The sequence below is a fragment of the Echinops telfairi genome, unplaced genomic scaffold, assembly GCF_000313985.2.
Source record: "Echinops telfairi isolate 266 unplaced genomic scaffold, ASM31398v2 ScPeMD7_2;HRSCAF=8, whole genome shotgun sequence".
Taxonomy (NCBI): Eukaryota; Metazoa; Chordata; class Mammalia; order Afrosoricida; family Tenrecidae; genus Echinops; species Echinops telfairi.
In genome coordinates this window covers 53,561,251-53,581,305 of record NW_022103898.1, presented here as the reverse complement: position 1 = coordinate 53,581,305, position 20,055 = coordinate 53,561,251, and the positions used below count along the sequence as shown (strand labels likewise).

Sequence of the window (20,055 nt, the reverse complement as noted above, 5' to 3'; positions counted from 1 at the left end):
AAATATTTTACCACTCTGAAGAGCAAAAACCTCAAGTCTTCACAAGATAAATCACTTTGGATCATAATTATATTAAAGGCGGAATGGTAAATTTAGATCAAAGAGGAATAGTGGTGGAGGAATTATGTGGATGCTAGATATTTTCTTTCTACCTTTTTTAGAGAATTGGCATTGAATGCACAGTATTTAACATTTAGTTAGAATTGTTTTAGAGGGTCCAGACAATGATAATTGACAAGAGAAAGGGATTCATTATGAAATGTCACACTACAAGTTAACTTGAGTGGTTACTGACTGAGAAGCTCCACAGACTTCCTGATAATTACAGTCAGAGACAAACTTTGGGATCCATTAAGTACAGGAAGCAAAAGCAATCATTTTTTCTATTTCATATCAAGACTCATAACTAAGATTTTGCACAGTTTAATTACAATCACAAATTTTGAGAAGTGACCTGGGGCAAATTAATTTTGTCAATTCATTACATAATCCTGCCATTTGATTAAGATTTAATTTTTTAATATTTATCACACACAGGTACATGATTTTTCGTAATCTTGATTAAATTACTGAGGAATATCATTAAATGGAAAGAAGACTTCTTAATACCCATTTAAAGCTTCTGTCTATAATCAAATTTTCAAAGAGCATGAACCATCCATGCCCAGTGAAGATAATAATAGTAATTTAATAGACTTGTGGTCTATATTTAGCCCCCTCTTTAGTGTAACAAAATGTATTAGGCATATAAAATTAGAAAACATGTATTTGTTGACAAACTTAGTAACATGATTGTCAAATCAAGTGGTACATTTCAAAATTTAAGAAGTAACCAGTTTCCAAATGATAAACACAATTATTCAATGTGGAAGTGGATTAAGTCTATGAGAGAATAATTATTGTTTGTTTTTTAACATTAGCGTTTGTTACATGGTTTGTAGCAGTAATCTCTCTAAAACGGCTCTTAAAGATTTCTAAGCTGAACTTTGTACACATATGGTTCATGTATTCTTTTTAAAATATGAAAGTTACTACTATAAAGTATTACAAGTTCGGTGTATAAAGGAAATGAAATTAACATATTCAAATCATGTAGTTATAGGGAAATGAATGGCGAATGGTGTTTGAAAGTAATAACTAGATGAATATGAAGAAAACAGTGGAGTAGATGGTATTCAAACTGAGTCAGACATGTAAACTATTCTAGAGTTTTATGATAAAATTTAAAGATCTCAAGCATGGTGAGTAGACCCAATAGTGTAGTAAAAACCAAAATGCTAAAGTAATTAGATTGAGTAACTGTAGTATAGCAAAACTCCCTTTTATGGAAATAGAGTAGACCCTAGAGTGCTGTTGTGACATCATTCCTCAGGTGCAAACCAGTGTGCATGGTAGATAGCCTGCAGTTCTTAACTACAGTGACCCAGTAGATTGGTCACTCAAAGCAGGCTGTCCAGGCCATTCAGTTGGGGTGTTTTTATGTAAATTTTGAGGAGGGGCCAGAGAGTATAGTTGACTAACATCAGATTCTCTCCTAACTTTCAACCACATTTTTTGGCACTGCAAATTTGCTTGTTATATTAAAGACAAAGTGAATTTACTGTAAAAACAACCCTGAGTCATTTTTGTGCCATATGCAATCCAAATCTGTCTTTTATAAATGGCTGTATTTCAGCTCTTGAACTTTAGGAAGAGCTTCAGAAGAACCCAAACACAACATGCTTGGGACATTGGATGAGTGTACAGAGAGAAACAGAGCCCAAGATGTCTTCTTTGGACTGAATAACACCCTGCTTTCTTTTGGAGTGATGTCTCACAGATGTTAAAATGTCTTGGAGACATAAAAAGTGAGGGTGTATCCCAACTTCCCAACTTCCTATGACTGTAGAGCTGGTGGTGATAACATCTTCAGCACAGAAAAGTCCAAGTAGGAGATTGACATTCTATGGCAGGGATCAGCAAACAAATCTATCCCCACGTTTTCTATACTCTCTCTACTTCACATACACGCTTCAGCAGAAATGATGGAATGATTATACATTTGATCATTTTAGTATTGGTTTCAGAGACACTGTGATTTCTGAGTCACTGAAATGTATTTCTCTCCTAGTGCAATATCCCTATCAAATCTGAACTTCTGCATGAAACTAGATCAATTAAAGGAATTATGCATGCATTAAATATCACCAATGGAAAACTGTCCTTTGCAAGCCACTTCAAATTATCAAAAAACAGACAAGAAGAATGTTCTATTCTAGTAGCTGAGAATTTCTTCTAATTAATTTGGAGTAAATAAGGTTACTCCCCAAAAAGTTGAGTTTTGGTTGAGCTCGTTAAAATTTTAGGCTTAACTCATAAGCCTCTGATTCACTGCAAATTACCTAAACTAACTAAATCTCAATTACTCCACTATTGTGATAATTCAATTAAATAATCATTTAGAATCCTTTGCATATCATAAGGAATATATTTGGGGCAATATTTTTGAATAGTGGATAAGTAGCATAGAATTATTTTAAAAATAAAATTAATAAGAAGATGCTATGATATATTATGCATGTCGCTATTGAGTGATTATTTGAGTGATTATTTGTCTTAATAGATGTGATTCTGATTATGTCATTTAAAAAATGACATGGTCACTCCAATTAAAAAGGTACTTTGAGAATTATTTTTTTCTTTTAAAAATTTGACAGTTCATCCCTTGCTGTTAAATTGGGTAACTCCTTACTCATCTTTAGATTTCAGCATTAAGTGTTCCCTCAGAAGAGACTTCCATGACCTTTGCCACACTATCTTCTTTAGGCTGGCCTCCTTTCCTTTTTGCTTTTTCCTAAATTATGTTCCTTTCACTTAGAGTCCTTATCTAAGTTGGACAATATAACCCACTGTTATAATTACTTACTTAGAATCCCTTCCTTTCCTTGAAGGCCACCCATGTGCTTCACAGGGCAAAGGCTGTGAGATTCATTCCATCATGGTCCTCCTATTATCCAACGATCAATAACTTCTGTGTAGTGTGGATTACTGTAAGCATAGAAGTCTTTGAACCCATTTTTCCTACATTTCCATATTGGAATGGGAAATAAATACATAGACATTCTTTTGATATTACCCAATCATTTTTTCTCTATAAAAATTTACCAAGGAAAGATCAAGCTATGTTAACATATTATACACACTATAGAGAAAAGTTGTGTGTTATTGAGTTACCTTCAGCTCATAGCCACTCCGTAGGCCAGAGTAGAACTGTCGTCCCAAGGTTTCTTCCCTGAGACGGCATCGCTATAGAAGCAGATTGCCGGGCCTTTCTCCTGGGTTTCTCCTGTTGGCTTCGGACCACTGAGTTCTACGGTAGCAGCTAAGTGCTTTAACCATTGTACCACTGGACTCTTGTATAGCAATCATGTATGTAAGTGTTATAAGATACAAAACTTAGCTCTCTTTGGAGATTTAATTTGACTGTAAAGTCTAACAAAATTGAAGTAATTTGGTTTTCGTGAGAGTGACGGTGGGAATCAGGATCAGGGAGAACTATCAACTTGGCCATGCGGATCAGTGAGTGAGTCATGGTGCTGCTGCTGCAGACACTGCGGATGTGTGGATGGGGACTGTGCCACACACGGGGGAAATGGAAGGAAGTACGCAGGGATAGAAAAAAGACCAGTGTGTAAGGAGAATTAGGGAGAGGAAGAAAGGCAGTGGGAAACCTGGCAAGGAAACGAATCTGTGAGGATTTTAAAGACTATGAGAGAGTGAAGATTGAAGTTGAATTCTGAAATATGTTAGTTATTATTTTTAATATAAGATTCAGGGGTCTCCATCATCTGTAATATAAAATTTAGGTGAAATTCTAAGAAAACATTGCTTTATTTTCTTATTACCAAAGGTTCTGTTCTATCCTTAGAGTTTCCTGGTGACAACATAAAGAAATACAAACAAACAAATGTAGGGAACATGCAATAATCTAACATCTGAAAATAACTGGCCCAAGGTGGGAGGTAAAATCTTGTTCACTCTTAGGGTGGTATGGAAAATCATGTCTGATTTTATTCCCTAGCAGTTAGTAGACAATTTAAGGAGACAGAATATATTTAGATCTAGATCTTTCGTGGATAGTTTCTTATGCCAGGTATAACTTCAAGTGAAATGCCTTTGACATTTTCTAAAATTGTAGGTTTTTGGGGTCGTCTCCCTGTGCCCCACCCTCAGAATTGGTAGAGATTGCTATTTCGTTAACTGAACATGGAATAAAATAGGCCCATCTTTTTTTTTTGTTTTGTTTTTATCACGCTCAAGATTTATTTTATATCAGATTGATCCAAATACAATCTGTCATTTCATTTTATTTTTCTTTTTTAACATTTTATTAGGGGCTCATACAACTGTTATCCCAATCCATACACACATCAATTGTGTAAAGCACATTTGTACATCGTTTCTCAAAACATTTTCCCTCCATTTAAACCCCCGACATTAGGTCCTCATTTTTCCCCTCCCTCCCCGCTCCCCGCTCCCACATGAGCCCTTGATAGTTTATAAATGGGTATTTTGTCATATCTTGCCCTGTCCGACGTCTCCCTTCATCCACTTTTTGGTTGTCTGTCTCCCAGGGAGGAGGTCACACACAGTTCCATGTAATCGGTTCCCTCTTTCCTACCCATTCTCCCTTTACCCTCCCTGTTTTGCCACTCACACCACTGGTCCTATAGGGCTCATCCGTCCTGGATTCCCTGTATTTTCAGTTCCTATCTGTACCAGTGTACCTCCTCTGGCCTAGCCAGTCTTGCAAGATAGAATTCGAGTCATGGTAGTGGGAGCGGGGAGGAAACCTTTAGGAACTAGAGGAAGGTTGTATTTCTCATCATTGTTATATCGCACCCTGACAGGCCCATCTTAAAGACCAGTTTATATGAAAACAAATGTTTAGTTGAATTTGTGTATAATGACATATAATGTAACTCAATTTGAAGAGCCAAACTTCCAAAATAAAATAAAATAAAATAATTCAAAGAAGCGAGTTCAGATATAGAAAAGGAAGCCACATGGCACACTGAGCGAGTGCCGAGGATAAACCTCTGTGTGCTGATGTTTGGGGTAAGACCAGGGGAGATAGCCTAGCTCAAGTGAGCTACAGCTGGAGAATTGAGGACAAGGGCCTTGTTATAGAAGTCACTGTTGATGAAAATTCTGAAGACCCAAAGAAATTTGCAATACAGACACAAGTACTCAGAAAAGTGGATTAAAACCTTCTAGATAAATATTTTGCATAAAATATGTTTACCAAGATTTTAGTGCATCTCTCGCTTTCATTTTGGAATTACCTAAATATGCGAGAATGGCTCTGATTTTAACAAATATGGGATTATTAATGATGCTTTTAAAACATATTTATTATTCTATTGTGTTGACTATGTATACTATAAGCTCACTTCAGAGAATATGGAAAAATCTAGGAAAGTTTAAGCAAGTCTCTAACTCTATTTCCTAGATAGGATCATTTTTAGAACAGTGATTGAGTGCTCACTGCCGTGCAACACAACAGCAAGGAGTCTACACAGATGAGAGAGACGGAGCTGGGATGTTCTGATAGTGGAGAGCGTCCCTCGCTCTCAATTTTGGTTTCCCAGACCCTTAACCAAGCAAAGGAACCAGGGCCTCTTGAGGGAAAAAAAAAGGCTTATTTAGGACTCAGCAAGAAATACACTACATGAAGCTAGAGCACTTTATAGCGCTAAAAAATAAATTAAAATGCTCCTGAAATGAAAACATTAATATATGTATGCCATAGAGACATTGTCATCAACTGCAAGCTCCTAATGTCCAGATATAGTATAATATGATGCCAAAAATATAATCGTATTCGGCTATATTCTAAATAATATTAACAAGCTGAGGGATGGAAATGATACAACCTTGCTTGCTGAAGGTGAGGAGGACTTGAAGCACTTGCTGATGAAGATCAAGGATTGTAAACTTCAGTATGGATTACAGCTCAATATAAGGAAGACCAGAATCCTCACAACAAGACCAATAAGTAACATCATGATCAATGGAGAAAAGTTGGAGGTTTTCAAGGAGTTTGCCTGACTTGGACCCACAATCAATGCTCATGGAAGCAGCAGTCAACAGATCAAAATACGTATTGTATTTTGATAATACAAAGACAAAACCTTTTAAGAATATAGGAGGGAGGTGGGGCAAGGAGTGGAGGAAGGGGGAACCGATTGCAATGATAGACACAGAATCACACATGCCCCTGCCCTTTCCAGGGGGATGAACTACAGAAACCATGGGGGAAGCGAGACAGCGGCTGGTGTAAAATATAAAAATGATAATAATTTATCAAGGGGTCATCAGGGGGTGGGGAAGGAGGGAAAAAAGAGGAGCTGATACCAAGGGCTCAATAGAAAGTCAATGTCTAGAAAGGAATGATGGCAACATAGTGCAAATATGCTTTATACAATTGATGTATGGATTGTTATAAGGGTTGTAAGAGTCACCAATAAAATATCTTTTAATAATAATAATCATAATAATAATAAAAGAGTATTGAAGAACAAAGATGTTACTTTGAGGCCTGAGGTGCATCTGACACAAGTGTTCACCAAAGGACAGACTTATCTGTGTTGGAAGAAGTAAGGCCAGAATACTTCTTAGGAGCAAGGATGGCAAGACTTCACCTTATATACTTTGGACATATTGTCAGCAGAGACCAGTCCCTGGAGATGGACATCATGTTGGTAAATTGGAAGGGCAGAGAAAAACAGGAAGACCCTCAACAAGCTGGATCGACACAGTGGCTGCATCAATGGGTTCAGGCAAGTGAACAGTTGTGAGGATGCATGCTTTGTTCTGTGTGTAGGGTCACTGTGGGTTGAAGCTGACTCAATGGCACCGAACAGTAATACGTTCCAAAGTACACAAACCCATGAATCAATGTCCTTATCAGCAATGGGCGGAATAAGTATGTAGGATAGACAAAACTTCAGTGTAGAATACTTTAAAATAAATTCTGTAGATGCTTTTCCTAAGGATTAGACTATAACTCCACACCCCCAAAGTGTGGGCTGTATACAATGACTGCTTTTGTCACGAAGGGCGAGGAGGATAACTTTGCTGTAGGGAGACCTGGCAAGCACTCTGACAGTCAGGTCATGAAGGGCAACATCAGTAATGATGAATCCTGCCAACAGGATGTTCTTTACTATGATGTGATACACATCACGTTTATGTGATCTTATTCAAACTATATAACCTTATGTGTGTTCTTAAACGCATAGCTATAATAAAATCCTAAGAAAAAAATAAGACACATTCCAATACAGAAATGCTCTACAAAATGCCTTATCAGTGTTCCTACAGACATCAAAAGTGATCAAAAACAAGGAAAAGTTGAGAAACTGTCATAGCTTAAAAGAGACTAGTGATAAAAATCAAATGATATAACAACTAGTTCTCTGCCCCTAGAGACTGTTTAAGTTTAAAAAAATATATATATATATATATATATATATATACTAAAAGGCAGTTTATTATTTCATATGACTAATCCCTAAATAAAAACAATAAAAGAGGTACACAAAACTGGATTGTTATAAGAAAGAATTTTAAAATATTAATTAGAAATATTAAATACTACCTGACAAAAACTGGTATTTAAGATATCTCCAAATTGCTTCTTGATTTGCCTTCCTCCCTTGTAATACTCTTCAGTTGTATCTGAGCATCATCAGTTGTGTGACTCATCCTTACCCAGCTTTTCACTGAAGGAGTCGGGTCCCCTTCCTTTAGATTAGGACAATTCAACAATAGTCCTGTGTTGATAAGTTAGAAACAGATGACTTCCCTTTTCTGGATATATTGTGTTCGTCTTTGAAAAACCTCTTTCTGCTTCTGCAGAAATTGTTCTGACAGTATTTTTAGGTCTTTGAACATTTTCAGGAATTGCATACTTAACTTATAATATCTTGTGAGAATTGGGGGAGGGACACTAAACTGAAACAAATGACAGCATGTCACCCTCTGGCTGTTTGGTGCTTTTTCTCTTTACAGTCCATGTTTGCTTACTGCAGCAACAAACATAAGGGAATAAAACCGTAGTATTTCACCAAAAGTATAATAAGTTTTATGAAATGAATAAATAAATATTACAAACATAGTTTCATCTTATTCTGTATACATATGGACACAATGAACATTACTGTGAGCACTTAGAATATATGCAAAGATGAAGTTAGTAAAAGAGAAGGGGTGTAGATTTGTTCTTTACAGATTAGGTGGCTCTTCAGCCTCCCACTTCAGAGAGGACCCCGAATACAAGTGCTATGGTAACAGCTGATTTGCTGAACCCAACAAAACATTAGGTATCTGTTCTGTTGAATCCCACCACTGACTATGACAACTAAAGTGTGATGGTATTTTATATAATATATGCAATATAACACGTACCTATTATTCTGGATCACAGAAGGAAACTAGTGAAAAACTAAGGAAATCTGAAGGACGTATAGACTTCAAGTAATACTACTATATCAACAAGGTTTTAATGCTTTTAATAAACATGCCATATCAAAGTAAAAAATTAAAAATATAGGAAGTGTGTGTTAAGAAGCTCTGCTGGGATAATGAATTACACATTGATCTAACTACAAGGTCACCAGTTCTTGGCTACCAGCCGCTCCACAGGAGCAAGATGAGGCTTATTACTCCTGTAGAGATTTACAACCTCAGAAACCCAAAGGGGCAGTACTACTCTAACTCAGGGATTCCAATGGTTGTCATTCTACTGAGAATAAGACAGACATCTCAGATGCAGGAAGAGAGAAAATTCTAGACTGTTAAGAAACAACAGCAGAGCTAGCCATGGCCTCGTGGGGCAGGGGTAACCTACAGGACCGCCTGCCGCTCCTCCACCTGCCCCCGTGGCCATGAAAATTATTCTCTGGCCTGAATCCTGCATTTGCCTTGTTGAAGAAAAGACTAAGGAATCATGACTGGAAGATCTCAAGTTCACCACCTCTTTTGGGGTACTCCAGCTCACCCACTGAAAATGAAAGTGTTGCACGAACCAGCTTCTTCCATATCCACTACTGATCCCTGGGGGAAAATGCAGCTTTTGTACAATTAACATTCTATACATGTGAAGGATAAAGAATGCAAGCAGAAAAATTATCCAGCCCTAGACAGCATTGGCTCTCCAGGTCTTAATAGTCACTGTCCAGTGCACTTTAGGGAGAGATCTGCTCATTTGAAAACCGACTTAGTATGTTGTGTGTCTGAGACACCGGAGAGTCCGCCTTCAGGGATGAATGAAGTAGTGGACTCCATGTTCAAATATGTGGATTTAGGGGCAGAATTCAGCATTTAACTAGAGAAGAAAAGAAACAGGAAATAAGAAACTTACAGTTGAACAGCATGAAGATCTGTCAGATATCTATACACCAAACTTAAAAAGAGCAACCTTCCAATTAGGTCATAACAGTATATTAGATTTAATGTGTACTACCAAACAAATTTACGTGGGATCAGAAGCTTTAGAATCAACATCTGTGTCAAGAACACCCCATGAAGGTCAAAATCAGCGTCTGGAATTCTCCAAGATAGCTGATAAGCCAAGTTCTAAAGAAATAGTTATGAAGGATTCAGACCTGAACTTATCTGCTGATACTGAATTTCTCAGCATGTTGACCTTCAGCCAGGTGCTTTTGTTTTAGCTCAGAGGAAGCATAAAGGGCAGAATTCTCTAAATAAAAGGGCCAGAAACAGAGATTGGACCAAAGGCAAGTCACAAGGAAATAGGTATAACCATAAATAATTTGGTTTGGCCTGGTGATAATTTTACAGCATGTGAAAATGGACAAAATGGACATATTCACTTGAACTTAGTAGCCTGGTTTGTCTTGAAAATAACGATAGCCATGATGTCATAGACCCTAATACAGATCTTGAAGAAATTATAAGATCACGAAGAAAAGTTGCCGCCAAGTGAGATCTGTATTGAGTCGTATAGTTCAGGAATACTGTGCTCCCAGCTCAATACTTTCGTAAAAGTTCTACTGAAAGAAGTCGGGCCCCGGAAGATCTACCAGGCCACTCTAAAGCTCCATCTAAAGGCCTCCAAGTAGCTAAGAAAACTGTTTCTTTCTAACACAAGAGATCTTCCTGTAACACTGGACCAGAGGAGTGTGTCTCACCATGATCATGTTAAAAAAAAACCCAACATTAATAAATGTGATTGTAAAGGCCGAAAATATAATTGCTTAGTCATGATGTTATCTCTGTATCATGTAAAAGAAATAAACATTAAATCAGAGCCAATTTCTGGTTCTAAACTACCTTTGGCAACAATTACAGTTGTCGATCAATCTGAAATTAAGAAGGTTTCTCTGTGGTGGACTACAGCATGTTGGCCCTTACAGTGTTTCCTAGTGACATCATTTTACTCACAGATGTTACTATTCATGAGGATCAATGGATCGGTGAGATAATACTACAATCGACATTTACTAGTCAACTATTAAATCTTGGGAATTATTCATCTGTCCAGCCCGAAGAATATTCCAGTGCGGTGAGTGCTATTGCCCTCCAAGACTTACTAGCATCTGGGTCTTCCAAGGACTCCTGCCTCAGGGATCTTCCTGAAAGGCAGCCTCAGAAAGGGGGCAATGTAGAATTTGTAGAACTGGAGCACCTTCAGCCTGAAACCTTGGCCCACGCAGTACTAAAAGTTGTTGATATCTCTATACTGACAGAAGCATTATACAATGTTAGAGGGCAGAAGCAAAGGAAAGTATGTTAACAGTGGAACAGACCCAAAGTCAATAGTATGTGCTTGTTTTATGGGGTCCTGTAGCAGACTAGTACCCTCACCTTCAAAGGAAAAAAGATTATATCTGGGAATTTAAATATCTTTTTGTTCAACGCAGTTGCATATCAGGAAACCTAGAATTGCATACAACACCTTGGTCATCCTGTGAGTGCCTGTATGATGATGGTGTACGGGCATTTGAATTTAAAGCAAAATTTCAACAAAGTGTGCCATCCTTGGCGAAGACATCCGACTTGCAGCATGTCCAGCACACAAGTGTTCAGGAGAGGTTCTCATCAACGCCCAGATTTGGGAGCGGGTGTTTCCTATTAGAGCAACCCAAAAGAAGCAGATCATCCTCGTTGCTCAGAGTTCTCTGAAGAGTATTTTCGCTTCTATTCCCAACATCACATATATTGGCTGTGCACAACTGGAAACTGATGAGAACAGGCTCTTCCAACAGTGGTTAAGCTGCTTGCCATTTACTCTGAAGAAAATATATGATAGGCCAACTTTAATGAGTGTAACTGATGGAACACATAGTGTTGTTATTCGAGTGGGATCAGAGCCGATACAGAAGATCCTTCTCAACATTTTGCCTGACTGCCTTAACGGACTTATGGGCCCTTCCTCAGGCATCACCTAGGGAAGGTGGCAGCAGACTTGCTCCACGCCTTGTTGGCACTCAGCAAGGCGCCTTGCCTGCTGAAAATTCAGAGCCTTTTTGTGTTAGACAAAAATAGCTACCCACTGCAACAAGATTTCTACCTGTTGGATTTTTATTTTGACAGTGTCGGGCACTTTTCCACACCCTGAGATCAGCTGAAGAACTTGTAGGCAATTCAAAAAAGCATGTCCTGCAAGGATGTGGCTTTGACATAAATGAATGACAAGACAATGAATTTTACAAATAGAATTGTACTAAGTATATACATTAAAACTTATTTCTCTGAAAAAAGAGAAAAGAAACAACTGCAGAGACAGAGAGGGGCATGGCACGGGGTCCATGAGACAGAGCAAAGAAGCCATGCAGAGACAGAGCAGAGACTGGTGCCAAGACTAGGAGGCAATGAGGCAGAGTGGCAGAGGGGCTTCCTGGCCCTTGGAGGCACAGGCCACAGCAGGCGTCCTCAAACTGCAGGCCGCGGGCCACATGCAGCCCACCGAGGGCATATTTCCGGCCCGCTGGGTGTTTTGATCCCGTTTTGTTGTTTTACTTCAAAATAAGATAGGTGCAGTGTGCATAGGAATTTGTTCATAGTTTTTTTTTAAACTATAGTCCGCCCCTCCAACGGTCTGAGGGACATTGAACTGGCCCCCTATTTAAAAAGTTTGACGACCCCTGGGCCACAGACTGAGGACCAGAAAGAACTTGCTGCTAGCGGAGAAGATGTGATGCTGTAGATCAGTGACTTCATCCTTAATGATTTCTGATGCTGGCTTGTGGTCATCTTTTAACTTCCCTTATAAAGCCCCATAATCATGAGCATTGTCTGTGGATACTTTGTGGCCATTACACTAGATTATTAAACTCATCAGATATAATTGTTACCTGTAGTTATTAGAATTTGCTGTCTCACGAAGCAGTAAATTGTTAGTTAACTATAACTCTTTAAAAAAAGTATCCTTTCATGGTAAGCCAGAGTAACCTTTCCATTAATTTTGTAATATAAAGCACACAAAGCTATCATGTCCCAAAAATGCAGATTCAAATGTCTCCCCTACTATAATAGTCAGGATTTTGAATGCATAACTTTAATTCACTATTCTGAGTTTTGTCCTTGATGAATAATGTTGATAATCCCTGCCTTATAAGGATGTTGTAAATGCGATCCTGTTTGAAAGCCTGTGCCCAGCTTAAATATCTAATAAAAATTGGTCATTATCATCGTTAAAGTTCATTCTGAGAACTGTCAATGGATAAGGGTAAATAGGAACCGGTGTCTCTCAACTTTCTAATTGTCTTTCATAAAACTATATCTGAACGTCTATTTGCCAGTAATAAAAATATAATTAGTTGGTCCCACTTCTGTCTCCATCTGGAAAGACATCAGCAGGAGCCCTGAGGGAGCTACTCTTTCTCTGGGACATAACTTACATCTCTTAGTGGAGTTATAGGACATACTATGTGATTATCCCTAATTCTCAGGAAAAATAGACAATACTCTTAGCATGCAATTACTTTATAGGAACATTAGAGGTAAGTGTTGATGTATCTCTATTTCATTCTCTCCTTCAGGATAACCTAGTGGTTCTTACAGTGGATATACCTACATTTAAATGTATTAATAGTATAACATTTTCTTAAGTATATTTTTATTGTAATGATTTTTCCATTAGAAGTGACTTTAAAACTTATTTCCCACTCCAGTGCTTAATTCCTTTCTATTTGGAGGTGAAACCAAGTCATTGCAATGTTTAGAAGTGGGTAATAACTCAGTTATAATGCCTCCTTGAAGTGGCTACCAGGATACAATTCTTGTCTTCTAACATTTTCAATAATATGGAGAGAGCAGCTGAACAAGAAAGTGAGAGAGCTAAAGGATATTTCACAAACCTTATTTTTCACTTACTTTCCTTCAAAGATGCTCTGCTGGATGTACGATTTCGCTATGACCTATAGTACCTTTCTCTTTCAGCTTTCTGTGAGCCACAGGGAAATTAAAATTGCATGTCCAGATGGACATCTTTCCTGCAAAGATTGAGTATCCTTTCCTTTCATTATTTTAGAAAGAATTCACAATACAGTACTTGATCACCTGCAATATTTCTTTAAGTTATCTTGTAGTAGTTTAAAATGATGTGACCAATGAATTTACACTTTTTGGACTGATAATTCAATTAGAGAATATGGACCTGACTTTTAAAGCTCATTTAACTAGGTTTTCTTTCACATGGAGTCTTAAAGCTGCATTAATTCTCAGTTATTATTCTGATGTTATTTTCATAATTAACAGATTCATTTTTAATTCATTATGCTTTAGATGGAGATAAACAATAATACCCATTTATTGTGAGATGCAGTACATTTTCAGAAATGTTATCTTCACATAAATATTTGATAAAGATGATGACGATGATGAATAATGAATCTCTGGAGTTTGTTCTTTATTCTTGGAAAACTAAAATTTATGGAACACGACATCTACCATGAGTACAGTATATTATGTTGTAAGATTTGGGGATATTTGTTTTGAGATAAAGGAGTCTAGCCATATAATTCATAAGATTACCCATAAACTAGGAAAAAGATTTCCTATTCAAAATATTTCCTATAAACTAGGAAAAAATGAAAATTAAGCTTTCTGTGGGTTAGTATGTATTTTATTATTATGAAGTGTTCAAGGTCCCCCATTTGTTAAACTTACAGAGTTGGAATGACTTATTTTAGAATCATTTTGTTGGGGTCTCGTACAATTCTTATCACAAGCCATACATCCATCCATTGTGTCAAGCACATTTGTACATTTGTTGTCATCATCATTCTCAAAACGTTTCCTTTTTACTTGAGCCCTTGATATCAGCTCCTCATTTATCCTCCTCCCTCCCTGCTCCCCACTCCTTCATGAAACCTTGATAATTTATAAATTATTATTTTGTCATATCTTACACTTCACCCACTTTTCTGTTGTCCATCTCCCAGGAAGGAGGTTATATGTAAATCCTTGTAATCGGTTCCCCCTTTCTGCCCCCACCCTCCCTCCACCCTCCCAGTATTGCCACTGGAATAACGTTTTATTCAATGGTCAAAGGATAAATTACTGAATTTGTATAAGTAATTTGTAAACTTTTTGTGTTGTCTTAATTGGTGTTTTCTATGTCTGGGTTCTAATGTCCATTTCAGTGGCTACACAGAACTCATAGACAATGTTCATGATTCAATAGGTTTATTAAGGAAATTGATGGGTTTTAATGCTAATGAAAAATGCTCAGTATACAGTTGTTTATCAGGTCGTTTTACAAAGTTCTTTCAGGTCTGCTGATAAATGCCCAAAGGCCCTACCACTCTGCTGTATGCCCAACCTGATGACATTCAGCTTAAACTCCATGGATCAGCAAATGCACCTTCCTGAATGAAGTGCCAGAGACACCCCTTTCCAAAGGCACTCAGCTCCATTTCCTTCTGTCAGCAAGACTAGATTCCCCAAATTAGTGCCCAGAGGGATGCCACTCCACAAGCCAGCCTCCAGCCCCAAAGCACTCAGCTGCACTTGTTGTATGACGGGGAAATGCACCTCTGTGTTCCATGTTCGTGCTGCTGGTCTGCTGTTGCTGCTCCTGGATGTTACAGCTATCTTTAAGATCCAGGAGGTTCCCTGCTTAGCTTATCTCAGGTCCACTCCTGGTTCTTGCTGGCAATGAAATCCCTGCTCCTACTTTACAGAGGGCTGAGAAGGATTTTATATTCAGTAGGATGCCACGCTAGTGAATCTTATTCACAATTTCTCACAGGTAAACCTGATCAGTATTTTCCCACCTTTTTATCAGACCCATGCAGGACAAGGTTGCTTGGTGGGAGTTAAAGACTTTGTCTCGAAGAGCCATGTTAAATAATTTACTGCACCTACACTTATTTTAGAAATAGTGTGTGTGTGTATTTGTTTGCATTTAAAAAATAAAAAAATTATCACAGGTCAATAGTAGCATGTGCAGTTAGATATTCAGTAAAAATTTTTAAAAATCATTTTATTGGGGCTCATACAATTCATCACAATCCATACATACATCAATTGTGTAAAGCACACTTATACATTTGTCGCCCTCATCATTCTCAAAATTCACTTTCCTCTTGGGTTTTCAGTAAATTTGTATTGGCATGTTGTATAATAATTACTTAATTAAAAATCCACAAATAATAAAAGTCAGGTTGGTCAAATATAGAGGCTCTTTGCTTCTAATATTTTTATAAGCGTTAGAAGAGTATTTTTATGTAAAGGTTCAGATTTTCAACAGGAGGTGACTTCTACTTCTCATCTGTGTTCACTCTCTAGTTTCTCGGTAGCTTAGTGAGTCTACTGTCAGTTGTTGTCAGGTGACATGGAGTGGTGCTGACCCAGAGTGACCTTGTGCACAGCAGAATGAAATGCTGCCCAGCCCTGCACCGTCCTCCCAGCAGTTCCTGTGCTTGAGCCCTCTGTCCCAGTCGTCAGTCCATCTCCCTGAGGGCCTTCCTCTTTCACTAGCCCCTCCCAGACATACTCCCCTGCTCCATTATGTTAATCTGTTAGCATATACTTATATACCACAGAGGGGACACATTCATAAAGGAACGCTGAGAAAGTATGCTAAATAATTTACAATGTGAGCTATGTCCCAAGTGCCCTGCTTTTAAAGTTGGATTTTAATTTGACATATAACTGCAGTCCCACGATATGTCTCTCCACTTTTGACGATGGGAGCAACAAAATATTTCCTTTAGGAACAGTTTTATTTAAACAAATAAAAGATTCCTTTGATAATTCCTTCATTAAATTAAAGGCATCACCATTTATTTATCTAAGGCAGATCAATTTTTCACTCCTGATACCATATCAATCATCAAGTCCTACTAGTTTTGTTTTCAATACTTCAATTCTCCCTTTCCATATCTATTATCCCTGTCTATTTTGAAATCATTGCATTTCTCATCCTTTTTTAAAATAAATCATTTTATTGGGGACTTGTACAACTCTTATCACAATCCATCCATGTGTCAAGTACCTTTGTACATTTGTTGCCATCATCATTCTCAAAACATTTGCTTTCTACTTGAGTCCTTGGTATCATCTCCTCATTTTTCCCCTCCCTCCCCCGCCCTCCTTCCCTCATGAACCTTTGATAATTTATAAATTATTATTATTTTGTCATGTCTTACACTGTCCGATGTCTCCTTTCACCCACTTTTTTGTTGTTGGTCCCCCAGGGAGGGTCATATGTAGGTCATTGTGATCAGTTCCCCCTTTCCCATCCTTAAATCTCTAAAGGCACCTTGTTAATAGTTTCAATGTAATCTTACTGCCTTCCAGCCAGTCTTTGAACTGCTTCCTGAAAATGCAAATTTGCCAACAGGACAGTCCTGTGAATGCTCTATTGCCACAGGGAAAGTGTCGTCTCTACAGAGTGGCCCACACAAAGGCCGTGATCGGGACCGGTGTGCATGTACAACCTTGTTTCTCTGCTCTAGTAACACTGAATGGCTTCTCCCCACACAGCCTGCTGCTATGTGGTCCCATGCACCTTTCTGCCCATTGCTTCCTTAAACCCCTCCACCTTTCCCGCAACCACACCACCATCCCTGCCATTATTTAAATCTCCGGACATAATTCCAAATGCAATTATTTGTCTCTCAGCCCACCAGAGACAGTATCGCTAAGTCTTCATGGTCTCACATCTCTTAGTCTGTAAGAATATAAATCGCTCATGGGTAGGGCCCTTGCTTTATTCATCTCTGTATAGGAATGAATCCCACAATGATGGTTATCCTTCCTTTTCACTGTCCTGAGTTGCTGAATAAAAGCAATTACATTTCGATACGCATGTAATGTTATTTCCTTAATCTGGGCTCTGAGATAATATTCTCTAAAATGTCTTCTTAAATAAATACCTGGTGACCCACAGTAATTTTGACTCATGGGGACCCTTTTTAGGGGTTCTGAAGATGTAAATCGTTATGAGAACAGGTAGCCTTTACTCCTCCTGAGAGTAACTGCTGAGTATGCATTGCAGATCCTTGAAGTTCGCAGCTCAGTGCTTCCCTGACAATGCTACCAGGGCTGTTGAACATGGAAATATAGCTGTTCTTAGAGATGCCTAATTACCAATAACTTTGGGATCATAGCAAATTACCCAGTTGATTGTCATTCATGTCCATCTGATATTTTATCCGGGGTGTACAAGAAATAGCTATTATAAATTTGGAGTGACCATAATGAATTCATCCAGAAGTTGCCACACTCATTATATTGCTATCAGGAAGCTGGCTTGGGCAACCCTTCAAACCTGAACCAAGCTTAGTAGGTGTAGAGAATAAAGGAAGACCTAAGGACTAGAACTGAATTCCTGTGATATATCTTACGTTAGTCTTGGTTCTGGTTTACTAGTTCTTATGATTTCAAAGTATCATTTCAATTCAATTTAACCAACTCTAATTTTTTATTATTATGTAGCCTATATATATATTTTTTTCAAAACCATTTTATTGGGAGTTAACACAGGTATCGCATCATCCCATAGTTCAATCACATCAAGCAGTATTGTACACATTGCTACCCCAATCCAGTTCAAAACATTCTTTTCCTTCCTGAACTCGTTGACCTTAGCTCCCTTCTCTTCCCCCTCCCCCACTACCGTTGAACCTTGCTCTTTGCAGCCTGTTTTAAAGCCTTGAATTTTAAGAAAGGCATTAAATTAAGAAATAACTATAAGAATAATGATATGCCACAATAAAAAAACTTTAATACACCAAACACAATGTTATGTACTAACTCTTACTCGCTTCCTATCAGACTCGCTATAGTTTAGAACCAAATCTTGTAATCAAAGAATTCTCTGATTGTTCTTAAATTTCATGAGAACACGTGTTATGCTTTGCTATGTATAGATGATCCAATCGGGTGAGGAGCCCTGGTGAATAATGGGGAAGGGTACACTCAGCTCTTAACTGACAGGTTGGTGGCTGGACCCCCCCAGCATTGCTGTGGATGGTCTGCTTCCATAAAGATCCCAGCCAAGAAAGCCCTCAGGAACACTCTGCTCGGTCACGTGAAGTTGCTATGAGGTGAAAAGGGACTTGATGGTATCAAACAGCAATAACTTAATACAGTAAATGACTTGGTCTATTTTAACTTAGAAAAATGTCCCTAAATCACAACATAACAATCCTAAGGTAAGAATTTAAAATGCCCTGAAGACACTCCCTATAAACTAAGTATTCCACAGCAAGGCTTTATTGAATGCAACCCAAAGTGCCTCCAACAATCTCTTTAAAGGCCATAGAAAAATGGCCTGGGTTCTCTGAAAATAGCTTGTAGTCACATGAATACTGAATCTATCTGTAGCATTCAGAAACAACTGTAAAGTAAGGAAATGGAGCTAATCTGTCTAGTATTATACATAACTTAATAACGTAGACACAGGTGTTTCCAAAGTAGGCTATCAGTAGTGAAAAATATTCTTCCCTTCCTTCTTTCAAGCAAGATTATCCCATTTATACATAGGATTTCTGTTTTAGGGTTTATGTCAAACTATTAGAACTTCTCCATTGGATGGCTTTTAAAAAATGTGGTATGTAAAGCAACCTAAAATAACTTTAATCTATTTTCAGTAATTGAACGCTAGCTTTCTTGATCTATGTTCTTACACATTATGGATTTACCACTGAAGATTTTTTTTAACTCTAAGTAAACATTTTTATATTGAGCTTTACTTTCATGTTATGTTCATCTCAAAATATCCCATAAAACTTGTTGTTTTAAATCTCTGTTATTTTTATGTCCTGGGCAGATAAATTAATTAATTTATTTAGTTTAATAATAATGTTGTTTCTCCTACATCTAAATATAGATTTTTTTGGTCTAAGATTTTCAACAAATTTCTAGTTGTATTGTTTTATCCTGTTATACATATTTTTGAAATTGTAAAAGCCTATGCCAAAGTGACTTATATGCCGCGATATATTATAAAAAGTGTACGGCCAGTGAATTAGTTAATGTAGCTCTTGTAGCCAAAGTCTCTAACTCCCACTAAATGACCGCTCCTTGCATGAGCCTAGTAAGATGGTGAGGAAGATAGGATTCACCTGTGAATACTTGTGACTAGGATTCCCTGGCACACTATCCTGCTGTGTATAAAATGAACGCTCAGAAAAAGGAGGAGGGCTCTTGTTGCCAGAAAGAGCCAGGAGTGGAGTGCATTCTCTAGACCAGAGATCCTTGTGCAGTGAAACTCCTCAGTCCAGGGAACAGCTGTACCATCAGAGAAGCAGCAGCAGAACCAGGAGCCAGCACATGGAACAGAGGGACAGACTCCCCAACTCAGCTAGCAAGTGAAGCTGAGCGCTGTAGTGTAGGAGGCTGCCTTGTAGAGTGAGGCGTCTCTGGGGACTTATTTGAGGAAGTTGGACTTGCTGACCAAAAAATGTGGAGCTGAGTGCCTTTGAGCTGACCCTTCCTGGAGTATGGTGCCTTGGACATTTAATTCAGGAGCTGGGTTTGCTGACCCCTGGAGCCTAAGGTCAGTATGCCCTTTGGGAATTTAATAGGAGACTT

At 38.1% G+C, this 20,055-nt stretch overlaps 1 protein-coding gene and 1 pseudogene across 1 annotated transcript in view; both read left to right on the top strand.

Annotated features, from left to right (window-relative positions):
* NAV3 (neuron navigator 3) overlaps positions 1–20,055 on the top strand; it is a 694,120-nt gene that overhangs the window by 293,398 nt on the left and 380,667 nt on the right. The window lies entirely within an intron of this gene.
* On the top strand, positions 8,993–11,626 carry LOC115869567 (annotated as a pseudogene).